The sequence below is a fragment of the Marmota flaviventris genome, chromosome 14 (genome assembly GCF_047511675.1).
Source record: "Marmota flaviventris isolate mMarFla1 chromosome 14, mMarFla1.hap1, whole genome shotgun sequence".
In the NCBI taxonomy this organism is placed as follows: domain Eukaryota; kingdom Metazoa; phylum Chordata; class Mammalia; order Rodentia; family Sciuridae; genus Marmota; species Marmota flaviventris.
In genome coordinates, this window is record NC_092511.1 from 83766424 (window position 1) to 83777981 (window position 11558).

The 11558-nt window shown below is 43.6% G+C and overlaps 1 pseudogene; it reads right to left on the bottom strand.

Annotated features, from left to right (window-relative positions):
* Positions 1–427: 427 nt before the first annotated feature.
* On the bottom strand, positions 428–1336 carry LOC114105558 (growth arrest-specific protein 7 pseudogene; annotated as a pseudogene).
* Positions 1337–11558: the final 10222 nt, after the last annotated feature.

Below are 11558 nucleotides of genomic sequence, written 5' to 3' on the forward strand. Positions count from 1 at the left end.
GAGGCAGAGACAGCCCTTCCCTGTTCTTCCAAAGCCCCCGAGAAAAAGGGACCAGCTGGAGGATGGGCTTTGGGGCATCCAAAGACACAAGTGTGTGATGGCCACCCCTATGGAACTCAGCAGGGACTACAAAGTTCCAGCCTCAGTTTGTTCTCAGAGCAACAAGCACGGCAAGGGGTTTGGGGGGGCTTCAGTCTTGGAGACAAGGGCAGGGTTGCAGGTCTGTCTTCTTGGCCTGGGAATATTTGGGATTCCCCAGCTGAGCCATCCAGATCACCCTTCTGGAATTGCCAGCTCTCTCCTCTCTCCTCAGTGGACAGGAGAGTGGGTGGGAGGGCAGCTTCACCCAGCGTGAGCCACCACCCTCTCTCCATGGGACCCCCCAGCCCCTCTCCTGGGCAGGACCCCCAGGGCTGCACAGGCGTGTCTAGATCTCCATGTCCACTGGGCAAATGTTGCCCGTTTTGTGCTCTCTGACCCACAGCTCTCTGTCTTTGGCCAGGTCCACTTTTCGAAGCAGTTGGTCCACAGGCTCGACTGTGCTTTGGTTGAACATGTCTGTCTCATGCCGCAGCTGTGTGTACTGACACAGATGTTGCCGGATCATCTCCACCCTCTCCACCTCCAGCCGCTCCAACTCCAAAGTGGTGGTCACCATCTCTTCAAACCACTTGGACTGGGCCTGGTTGTAGAGGTCCACACAGCGCATGAGGTCATCACCAGCCTGTGTGGACTTTCTCCGAGCCCTCTTGATGTCCTCCTCTGTCTTGTTGCTCAGCTTAATCTCCAGCTGCTGGGTCTTCATCTCCATGTCTCTCTGCCGCTCTGTGAGGGCTTTCCGGGCCTTCTCCACCGACGCGTAGCGGCTGGCGAGCTGCTTGCGGAGGTCAGCGATATGGTGGTCACACTTTTTCATGTCTTTCTTGAAGTTCTCACGAAAGTTCATTAGGGGCTTCTCTACCTCGCTGTGAAGCTTGGCGGAGAACTTGAGATGAACCTCTGCTTCATCTGCCAGACTCTTCTTCACCTGGGCCCAGGCTTCTCCCAAGGAGCCTTCCTCCTGTGCAGCCAAGGAGTTCTGAGAGAGCTTAGCCAAGTTCTTTGCATATTCATCTTCAATCTTTATCCTCTCTCGGACGAATGCAGACGTTTCTTTCTGCATTTGTTTGCCTTTCAGTTGCTTTTGGAGCAGCAGTTCGAACCCAGCCACCGTGCCATTGCCTTGGGGATCCTTCTTATCAGCCCAGAAGTAGTCACAGTAGCTCCACTTGGTTGGCTTTAGCAGTTGCTGTTCAGGCATGGTGTCTGGGTGAGGGAATGTCACGCAATTTATCATCTTCTCTGTGGGGTCAACTTTATTTTCATTATTATATATTTTGTCTTCATTGCCTGAGGTTCCATCTTCCAAATGGTCTTGTCTGTTGGTGATACTTTCCATTGAACTTTTAAGTTGATTTAGTGATTCCTTCACTTCAAGGATTTCTTCTTTATTTCTTTTCAGGACCTCTAATTTATCTTTACAGAAGTGATCTTTCATCTCCTGAAGTGAATCTCTTATTTTACTGCTTAACTTCTGTGCCTGCTCTCTTATATAATTCTTTAAGTTGTAGAACAGTTTTACTAAATACATCCTGAACTCCTTCTCTGACATTTCTTCGATGGATTCTCTTATGGGAGCAGCTTGGTTTGTTTGGAGCACTTTATTCCCTTGTTTTTTTCATTTTGTTTGTGTGTCTTCCCATCTAGCCGTGTGGATCTGAGGCAGGATAGTTTCTACTCTGTAGATTTGAAGTGTCCCTGAAGGTTTCCAGAAACTCGCCTAGCATCCAGGCTCCGGTTTCTGCAGCCTCTGCCACACCGCACGACCCAGAAGGCTCACCAACCGAGGACGATGGATGAACTCTATATATTTGATTTTTATTTTTACCATTTCGCCTTAATTTGAATTCAGGAGAAATTTTGAAGGATTATTATATACCATTTCTAAATACTTCATTTAACTTTTTTCCTCTAAATCAATAATTTCTGATTTTAGTTTGGGCTTAAGACATATATGTATAAAACCAGAGACTGCTCCTCACACGCAGCTTGCAATGACATGTATAAATATTTTCCTATTGTGTCAAATTTTTATTTAAGATATCCTCACATAGAACAACCATCAAAATCAAGAGCACCAAAATTGTTTCTAGAACAGTGACCAATTCTCACCAGGAGGTGGCACTAAGAGATTGATGTGATTTCGTATAAAGTTGTAGTTTTCCCCCTTTAAATCTGGTTATCAACTACTAACTTCAATTAGTGTTGCTATATGTATCTTTCATTTATTTATTTATTTTTAAAAATTAATAAATTATATTTCTCAAGTACTTTTTAAGTTCAAAACAAAATTTAGGGCAATGTACAGAGTTTTCATATCCTCCTTGTCCCCTGCCCACCTCCTTCGTCCACTATCAATATCTCACACTACAGTGAATATGTCCACTTTAAACCATTAAACATTATTTGAGCTAGTCGCAGTAGCACACGCCTGTAATCTCAGCATCTTGGAAGGCTGAGGCAGGAGGATCGTGAGTTCAAAGCCAGCCTCAGCAACTCAGCGAAGCCCTAAGCAGCTCAGTGAGACCCTGTCTGTAAATAAAAAAATAAAAATGGCTGGGAATGTGGTTCAGTGGTTAAGTTCAATCCCCGGTACCATAAATAAATACATAAATTAAGTAATTTACTTGGAAAATCTTGTGCACCTTTCTGGTGCTAGGGATTGCATGATTGCATAAATTGCTGGTAATAGAATCAACAGGGATTTTACCTATTTAGAGCTATTTCTTTGTCATTTAGATTTGTGTCTATTCTATAACTTAATTTCTGAGGAAGATTAGAACTAACATCACTCATTAAACAAATGAAGTAGCATTTGGTATGTGCTACGTCCAAAGCGCAGCCTAGGTAACAGGATCCGTCGAACAGTTCTGCCATGACTGTGGCAGGGGGACACACAGGAAAGAGTTCATGGCACAAGGTAGAAAGAGTGAAGTGACCCAGTGTGGATATTAGGAATGTTCTAGAAACAATTTGGTTATTTTTCTGAATCCTTCTTTTTTATCAATTTCCTTCATCAGAAGCAGCCCCTGAAATAAGGATTCTAGAGGAAATAGTTTATTTGGGTAGACAGCTATCCATGAGAGAGGGGAGAATTCTTCTTGAGTCCTATGAGTGCCCTGGTTTACTAGATTTAGAAAATTTTCAGACCACAGCATCAAGAAGAAGAATCCAGAGCCTTGAAGATTCTGAGAAGACAGAGCTGAGAGTTGGGTGTGAGGGAGCGAGAGATGAGCCACAGGGAGGAGCATGCCTGCAGGAAGAGATCCTGAGATCTGCAGAAGGTCCCATTTCCAGCTATTGCATGTGAAGAAGCTGCAGTCATCCCTGTCCCTCGGTACTCATGGGGATTGGTTCCAAGCCTCATTGGAGACCAAATCCCTGTATGTCCCAGGGCCTTGGATAAGCTGGCCTGCTGTTGGCAGATATGACACACATCCTCCTGTATGCTTTTAAGTCTCCAGATGTGCATGCTAGGTAAATATTTGCTGTACTGCATTTTTAGGGGCTAATGACAAGAAAAATATTCTGTACCTGTTCAGTATAGATGCATTTTTTTCTCTGACTGTTTTTCATCTATGGTTGGTTGAATTCACAGACAGCCAAATATATACAAGACTGGGGGAAAAGTCAAGAAAAAGAACAAGAAGAAACATGCCACCAGGGGCTGAGGAAAGTGCCTATTCTCACTAGCTAGCCTAGAAAACTTCCTGATTCTCAGGGCTTGGCTGGGATACACAAAAGGTCTTGGCATCAACAGTGGGAAATAATTGGTTTTGGTGTAAGTTGGGCTTGAGTTTCTACTAACAAATCTTTAAAGGAAAATCCAAAAGAAACAGTTTCCAAGTAACTACATCCTGGAACAAAGCTCATGGGTATTCATAGGGATGCAAAAATTGGTTATGCCCAACAAGGTAAAATCACAATGTTTGACATACAATCAAAGATTATGAGGTACACAGTGAATGATAATATTATGGGACACCCAAAGGAGAAAAATGAATCAATTGAAACTGACCACAAGTGACACGTGTTAGAATGAACTGAAAAGGGCGTTGAAAGCTATCATAACTGTTTTCCATACATTCAAAAGGTAAGCAGAGACATGGGAAATAGAAAAAAAGTGAAATCCAATTTTCTAAAGATGAAAAGGCAATGAGGAGATAAACAAGGAATGGGGTGAATGGTAGGTTGGCTATGGCCAAAGAAATCATCAGTGAACTTGAAGACAGAGTAGAACCGAAGCTGGACATGGAGTTTCACACCTGTCATCCCAGCAACTCGGAAAGATGAGGCAGGAGGATTGCAAATTCCAGGCCTGTCTCAGCAGCCTAGAGAGAACTTGTCTCAAAATAAAAAAATAAAAAGGACTAAGGCTGTAGCTCAGTGGTAAAGTGCCCCTGGGCTCAACCCCAGGACAAAAAAAAAAAAAAAGTGGGGATGTGGGGGAGAAGGAGGAGGAGAAACTAACCAACATTTTGGAGGAAAAAAAATTTTTTTTAAATGAACACACTATCGTGAAGTATTTAGGTAGTCTAAAACACGTTTAGTTGATCCACAAAAAGTGGAGGGATAGAAAAAATACCTGAAGAATAGTTGAAAGGTTCCCAGACTTATTGAAAGTATAAAAACAGAGATCCAAGATCAGCTGAAGCCAAAGTAAGCAAAAATAAAACAATAGAAAGGTATATCTTAAGCACATTGCATAAATCAGCAAAAAGAATTTTTTAGCAATCAGAAGGGGGGAAATGTGTTAAGTACAAAGAAAATAAAAAACCTTAAGAATGACATCAATTTCCTCTCTGAAGTAATGTAAAGGAGAAGACTGTGGCTGGCAGGAGGGGGCGAGTAGCTTTAAAGCACTGACAAGGACGTCTTTCAGCCTCCAATTCTATACCCAGCAGAACTAGCATTCAAAGCAGAGCCATGATGTCAGCAGTCTTGCTCCCCCTCCACTACCCCCCCCCAGAACACTGAATATACAAGCAGGACTGTCTGAGACAGGTACTCCAGAAAGTGTCAAAAATTCACAGAAACCAAGTAACTGCTCAGCCAGGGAAAAGACATCCTCAGCAGGGTTGTGGCTCTGAAATGATGTTCAGGCATCACGCAGCCTCTGTCCGGGGGCAGCTGCAGCCTTGTCTTTCAATGGCAGAAGCTGGGTGCTCTGTTCCTTCCCACAGACCAGCAGGTGTGCACCGGACCTTAATTGTGCATGTGGGTTATAGTTTGGCTGGAGTGACTGAGGGACTCATATAGGTGCTTTTCTCTCTTTTTTTTTTTTTTCTAACTCAGAACTCAGGCAAAAAACTGCAAGGTGACTGCAGATCCACACACCTGGGACTGAGCACACTGACACTGTCTAAGCCCTAGATGAGAAGGACCTGGTTCTTTGGGAAATAGGACTCCCAGAAGCAGCAGCGTAGGAGGAACTTGGAAAGCCATGCACATGCTCAGGGAAAATGAGCTCCTAGTAAAGACTGATTCTTAGGCTTCAGTCTGCTCCTTGGCTCAGAGAGTGGCCCAGCATCAAACCCCCACCAAGACTGGGGGAGGCTGTTGGATTTTGGTTTTGCATTTTTAACTTTTCTTCTTTCCTTGTTTATTTTCAGTTTTGTTTGTTTGCTTCCTCTCCCGGCATTCAAGGAAATCACTGTCAAACAAATGTCTACTTTTGTGAGAGTTTTGTCAGGAATGTTTGATTTTTCCCATTTTTTCTGGATCTACTGAGATAATCTTAAGTTTTCCCTTTGTGCTATTAGTACGTTGTAATTAAACCATTTTTATAACAGATGAAGATATAATTCAAATACCATAAAACTCATCCTTTTTTATGTGGTGAAATACACCCAATATAAAATCTACCATTTTGGCCATTTTTAAGGGCACGGTTGTATGGCATTAAGTATATTCACACGGTGTGACAACTGTCACCACTGTTCTCTCCAGGACTTGTTCATCTTTCCCGATTGAAACTTGGCACCCACCAAACACTAGAAACACTAGTTCCGCATTTCCCCTACCCTCCCCTACCCCCGCTCCCTGGCCACCACCATTCTTTTTTTTTTTTTTTTTTTAATATTTTTTAGTTGTAGTTGGACACAAGACCCTGAGGCTTGAACCCAGGCCTCACACATGCTAGGCGAGTGCTCTACTGCTGAGCCCCAGCCCCAGCCCCCTGGCAAACACTGTTCTGCTCCCTGTCTATGAATCTGATCACTCTAGGGACCTCAAATAAGTGGAACCCTATGGTATTAGTCCTGTGACTGGCTTTTGGCCTTTAGCATGATGTCTTGGAGGCTCTTCCATGTTGTAGCATGTGTCAGAATTTCCTTCCTTTTTAAGGTTGAATAATATTCCACTGTATGTGTATATATCACAGTTTCTGTTGTTTTTTAAATTCAAACAAATGATAACTTCTTTCTACCTTTCAGCTATTATGAATAGTGCTGCTAGGAACATATGTGTACAAGTTTCTGTTTTGGGCACAGTTTTGATTCTTTTGGCCACACATATAGAAGACACATATAGAAGTAGAATTGCCAAGTCCTTTGGTAGCTTGGTTTAACTTTTTGAGAAACTGCCAAACCTTTTTTTTTTTTTTTAATATTTATTTTTTAGTTTTCGGCAGACACAACATCTTTGTTTGTATGTGGTTCTGAGGATCGAAGCCGGGCCGCACGCATGCCAGGCGAGCGCACTACCGCTTGAGTCACATCCCCAGCCCCACTGCCAAACCTTGTTACAAACCTGCAGGGTTTTACAATCCCATCAGCAATCCCATTAGCTATAGCTGCCATCACAAAATATTTTCGACTGGTGGTTTAAATCACAGAATTTTGTTTTCTCACAGTTCTGAGAGATGGAAGTCCTGGATCAGGGTGCCAGCAAGGTTGGTGTCTGGTGAGGGCTCTGCACTGGGGTGGCAGACAGCCACTTTCTCACCATGTGCTCACATGACCGCTCTATGCACTCGAGGAGGAGAGCAAAGGTGAGCTGTCTGCTGTGTCCTCTTATAAAGACACTAATCAGATTAGAGCCCCAGTCTATGACCTCATTACCCTTACTTACTTCCTTGAAGGGCCCCTTCCAGTAAATACAACTGGGAGACAGGGCTTCAACATATGACCTTGGGGAGACACACTCAGTTCATAACGCCAGTGCACAGAGGTTTCAATTTCCCCATATTCTGGCCAGCACTTCTTTTGCCTGACATTTTTCATTTGCTTATTGGACATTTATATACCCTCCTAGGAGAAATGTATAGTCAAGTCATTTGCTCAGTTTTAAGTTGGGTCATGACGCCAGGGATTATGGCACATGACTGTAATCCTAGCAACTTGGGAGGCTGAGGCAGGAGAAGTACAACTTTGAGGTCAGCCTGGGCAACTTAGCAAGACCGTGCCCCAAAATTAAAAAATAAAAAGAGTTGGGTGGGCTGGGGATGTGGCCGAAGTGGTAGCACGCTCGCCTGGCATGTGTGAGGCACTGGGTTCGATTCTCAGCACCACATAAAAACAGAATAAAGATATTGTGTCCACCTAAAGCTAAAAAATAAATATTTAAAAAAAGGGTTGGGGATGTAGCTCAGTAGTAAAGCACCAATCCTCAGTACCAAAAAAAAATATTGTTTGTCCTTTTATTAAATTGTAAGAGTTCTTTATATGTTCAGGCAACCCCGCCTACCCCCCACCAACTGACAATCTCTTTTGATTTGAATGAAATGATTAAGCTTTTCACATTTAGTGGATAAACAAGAAACTTAGTGAAGATGAAGCTAATTTGTAAATTTTCTAACCTTGGAAAATATTCTTCAATTCCACAAACAGATTAGGCAAAATCTGGAACTGTCACTGTCTGAAATGTTTAAGCACACTGTCCAACCAGTCGCATCTGTAGTACTGAGTTGTGCTAAGCCAAAGCTGCCTTGTTGATGGTCAGGCTTAAAAGCAAAACCATCTGTAATTTTTAAAAGGCAATAGAGCAGAGCCGTCTGGAGTCATACACCGCAGAAAAAATGCAATCCACAGAATAATGAAGGGTTGTCATTAAACAAACAGCAATGACAACCTCTTCTGGGGAAAGAAGCATTAGAATCCAGAATGTCTGTAATATGTGATCAGAAATATCTAGTTTCACCAAAGATACATGAGAAATGTAAGTAAACAAGAAAGTTATTCACTGTGCATCAAAACAAACAACAACAACAAGTTGACAGATATTGTCTCTGCAGCTATTGGATTTAGCAGACAAATAATTTATTATGAAAACACATCTATTTATAGAGAGATCTAAAGAAAATATGTCTTAAAACTTTTAACTTTTTTTTAAATGGGAGATTGAACACAAGGGTGCTCAACCACTGAGCCGCATCCCCAGCCCTTTTTTATATTTTATTTAGAGACAGGGTCTCGCTGAGTTGCTTAGGTCCTCGCTAACTTGCTGGCTTTGAACTCATGTTCCTCCTGCTTCAGCCTTCTGAGCCACTGGAATTATAGGCATGCGCCACTGTGCCTGGAAAAACATTTTAGTTTTTAATAAAGGATAGCAATAAAGAAATAGAAGTTATTAAAATAACCAGATGGAATGTCCAAAGTTGAAAAAGTACAGTAACTGAGATGAAAAACTCAGTTACTCAGGGGATTCAACAACATATGTAAAGCAGCAGAAGAAAAAAATCAGCAAACTTGAAGACAGATCATTAGAGACCATCTAATCTCCAGTGTGGAAGGACAGAGAGTTGGAGAGCTGAACATTTTTATGTAAGAAGCAACTGTGTTTGTTGCAACCAGCCATCAGTAACCACGTGGGTAGAGCAGAAGCCTGTGTTCCTGTAACTTCTCAGATGGTCACTGGTGTGGTGAGTTTTGGTTTCCAAACCCCAAGTCCTGGCCTGTTAACTGTGAGAGCCAAGGGCTGGGGCCTTCCAGCTTCCTTCAGGGAAGGCCAGCGACTCTCAGTGCTGAGGTTTCTTACAGACCCCAAATGGCATCTGCAGGCCTGACTGAGCTGCTTCACAGTGGCATTCGTGGACCTCAACAAAACGTGTGAGTCGGAGCACTGTGAACAACACTCTTTAAGAAAATGACTCATTTGAAGCCATCTGTTCCCTCCTCTGCACTGTTATTTAAGACAGCAAGGCCTATATTGTCGTTGTTTGTAAAGTCCCAATGCCTAGCACAGAGCCCTCTTCTCTGTGAACATGTATGAATAACCAATTTGATTGTCTGTGACCTCATGTGACTGTTGCTCAGAAACACTTTCTTGGTTAAAATTTATAATTGTGCAGTCTCAATAAGTTAATCAAAAACTATCATGCCCTTGTAAGTAATCCCAGCGACTCGGGAAGCTGAGGCAAGAGGATGGTGAGTTCAAAGCCAGCCTCAGCAAGTTAGTAAGGCCGTAAGCAACTCAGTGAGACCCTGTGTCTACTAAAAATGTAAAAAAGGGCTGGGGATGTTGCTAAGTGGTTAAGCACCCCTGGGTTCAATTCCCAGCACCCAAACCAAAAACCTATCATGTTCTTAAGAGTAGGAAGAGTTAACATATATAATTCTTAAGTTTCTCTTTTAAATATTTATACATGAAACTCCATTTTCATAAAGGGTATTACATATGAGAATATCCTAAAGTAGTGGCCTGTGGGTTACAGTTTCTTGAATTAAGCATTACATTTAAATACCAATGAAGTAACGACACATGCTTTCTTGAGGGAAGCGGCATGTCGGTTTTAAAAACAAGAAAATAAAATCTAAAAATAGGAACATCTAAATATGTGATCATCACTGATGCCCATTAAAGAAAAGAGCACTTCCCGTTTTCCCACTTATCACCTAAAGTCTTTGGAGAAGTGAAGTTGCTGCTGCAGCTGGTTTATTTTGGGGTCACTTATTTTCCCATGGAGTCAGCAGAGTTCCAAGTCATCTGTGCCTGGGTGTGGAGAAGTGACAGCCGCCCTGCTGGTTCACACATGAGGACTGGTCTGGCCAGAATCAGTCTGACCTGTCAGATAAGAGGCTGTGGTTTGGCCCATTTCCTGTGAGGGGAACTTATGCTTCTTGGAGGTGATGGAGGCACAGAGAGATCCTCCTCTTGCTGGAGGACAGACATTACCCCATATGCTATTGATAAGGGCCCTGCTGCCAGTCATAACCCACATAGGAGGAGGGGCACTTTGGCTCACCTGGCCGGCCTCTGAATCCCAGGAGGAGATGCCTGCCCAGGAAGGGCGTGACCTGTGGCTGGCCCTGCCACTGTTGAGGTGTGGGGGGGGGATGAGGACCACCTCCTGCATCCTCAACTCCCCAGCTGTGTGTGTCACTGGCTAAGGTGACATTCTCCCTCTCTCTCTTAAAATCAAATTACTTATTAATTTTTGGTGCTGGGGATTCAACCCAGGACCTCACACATGCTCTGCCACTGAGCTTCCTCAACCTGTCCTTCAGTTCTATTTTTGAGTGCATTTGTGTTACTCTGGAGGGAGCTGAAAACACACTCAGGGAGAATGTTTGTAATGTCACGATGTTGGTGGGTTTGCACAGCATAAGGTGTGATGCCTCAAATACCTCACTAGCAGGTGTGAAGTTCTCTCGAGGCCTCGCCTCCCTGTTCCTTGCACAGGGTGAGGCAGAGGTGCTATTTTCTGTCCTGCACACTTCAGGAAGCCTGGGCCCAAGGAAAGTCAAGTGACCTGCCCAAGACCATCCGAGAAATCTGGCAGGATTCGCTCAGGGACCAGCTCTTGGGACCTTGCTTCTCCTTTCACTTAGTAAGAAGAGGAAGAAAAGAAAAAAGCCAGGTGTGGTGGCGAATATCTGTAATCCCAGCTGCGTGGGAGGTTGAGGCCAGAGGATCGAGAGTTTGAGGCCAGCCTCGGCAATTTAGCAATACCTTGTCTCAGACTACACAAAAAATAAAAAGGACTGGGGATGGAGCTCAGTGGCTTCAATTTTTAGTACCCAATAAACAAATAAAAGAAAGAGAAAAAAGAAGGAAGGAAGAAGGGAAAGATTCTCTGCCTGAGTCCCAACCTGTAGGGATACTTGTAGTATTTCTGACATTTATTCCCTTGTCCCCTTGACCTCACAGCCCCAGACCTGGCTCAGCTGAAGACAATGACCCCACTTGGTTCTTCCTGGATTCTTTCCCATTTTTTTTGCCCGTAAGAGCCACTCACAAAAGTAATTTTTGAGTTTATACAACATTGAATGTAAAAGGCTGTTTTCAATTTATGCCCAGCAGGGGAAAAGGTGTGGAGAAGAGAGTTCCTACGGGAAACCCTGAGCCTGGCCCCTGCAGGACTGCTCCACTCACCACAGGCATCCTGCCAGCATCTGATAGGATAAAGTGACAGTCTACCTAGTCCGAGGTGGCCACTCTCCCGCCTGCCCCAACTGGTTTCTTGCGTAGGAGCAGAAGAAAAGGCTCCTATGCAACTTCACCTTTTTACTCAGTAAGGC